Raw genomic sequence first — 1,985 nt, forward strand, 5'->3', positions numbered from 1 at the left:
TGGGATGGGAGAAAGGGCAAAAGTAGATATTTTGGAGGAAAGACTTATTTCTTTCACCCAAATCAATTGCATTGAAAAAGTTAAGAGCTGTATGATAGGATTCTGCCCACATTGATTCTCTGGTCCTAGTTCTTATGCATTACATTATTTAAAATTTAATATTATTTATTTTTTCAAAACTTAAAAACTATTATTTTTATTTAAAAAAATCTTAATGTTAATAACCCAAAGGAACAATGAATCTTCTGCGGTGACATCACTGACAAACTTGTCATCATGTCTGTGTGATACAAACTCCACATTGCTGCAGTGCTGACATATACAGCTATTCTGTTCTCATTTCTATCTGGAGAGAGATCACCACAGGTTGCTATGCAATCTTGATAATTGTATTAATAGTGAAAATATTGAAAATGGAGAACTTGATGAAAGACATACTTTTACAGGTGTCTATTTATTTTCTATCCTTTCATGCCCATTTTACGGGTGAGACAGAGAGAACTCTCAGAGAGGTTAAGCCCCTGCAGTAAAGCTCAGACAGCTACTCTGTGTTTTTCTGATGCCATCAACTCTTATATTCTCAATATACCCAATTAATTGTGTTCTTGCATGCCTAAATTTCTCCAAGTGTTTCTCGTTATAGCATTTCACACTTGTCTTCATATGGAAAACATCAACTTACCTGTTCAAATGCAATGAATACATGCAAATTTTCAAAACATTTTGCTTAACTAAAATAAAAGTGCTGTCTGCTTTCGAATAGAGTTATATCAATCTACATTGCTCTTACCCCTTTACCATTTATTTTAAAACACGTAGATGTAGATTATTTTTATGTTATTTTTTACATTGATTATATTTTAAATGGAATATCTTCAAATGTTTTACCTATCCCTTTTGGACTGTTGTTCATAATTAGAATATGAACATCAGTATAAGGTTTAGTGTAGGGCAAGGTAACCTATATAGAAATAAAGATTCTGTTACTAAATTTTAATGTCATATGTCATATTTCTCTTTCTCTTTCTCCATATGAAACATTAAAAACTAGTTAGAAGAAACTAATAAATTGTTTTTCACACAGTGCACATGATTTCATATAAATAATATACAGAGAAAATAACTCATATTTCCTAACAGTCTTTTCAATGACTAATAGCTTTTATTGCTACAACTCTTGCTCAGATAATCTCAAAAAGTTTTCATGCAACCTACTGAAAGAGAGAAAATACTTGCAAAATATATATATTAAGGGATTTACATCCAAAATATCTAAAGAACTCGTACAACTCAATAACAAAAAACAAACAAACAAACAAAGAAAACAATCCAATTAACAAATGGGTAGAAGATTGAAATATTAGATATTTTTCCAAAGAAGACATACAGATGGTCAACGGGCAGATGCATAGATGCTCAATATCACTAAACAACGGGAAAAATCAACAGGAAACACTAATCAAAACCATAATGAGATATATTCTTACACTAATTAGAATGGCTATTGTCAAAAAGACAAGAAATTGCAAGGGTTGGTGAGGGTGTGGAGAACAGGGAACACTTGTACACTATTGATGAAAAAGTAAATCTGTACAAACACTATAGAAAACAATATAGAGATTCCTCAAAAAACTAAAAATTGAACTACCATATGATCATGCAATTTCGCTTCTGGGTATTTATTTGAAGAAAAGAAAAACACTAATATTGATCATTGCTGCCAGTTACCATTACATGAGATGGGTAGACCATTAAAGCTTTTAGAAGGTTAATTAGTGGTCTTATAAATATATAAAATGTGTTTTGAACAAATAAACAACTATTTGATTGGAAATTTGATTTCAAGTCCCAAAACACCAGGTAAAGCTTCATTCACTGTGCGGCAGCTATAAAAACTTCAGTATGCCATCTCATCTTAACTTCGTGCATATATATGCAAATATACTTGGAAGTATATTATATATGACCTTTTACCATCAAACACA

The sequence above is a fragment of the Pteropus vampyrus genome, unplaced genomic scaffold (genome assembly GCF_000151845.1).
Source record: "Pteropus vampyrus isolate Shadow unplaced genomic scaffold, Pvam_2.0 Scaffold559, whole genome shotgun sequence".
In the NCBI taxonomy this organism is placed as follows: domain Eukaryota; kingdom Metazoa; phylum Chordata; class Mammalia; order Chiroptera; family Pteropodidae; genus Pteropus; species Pteropus vampyrus.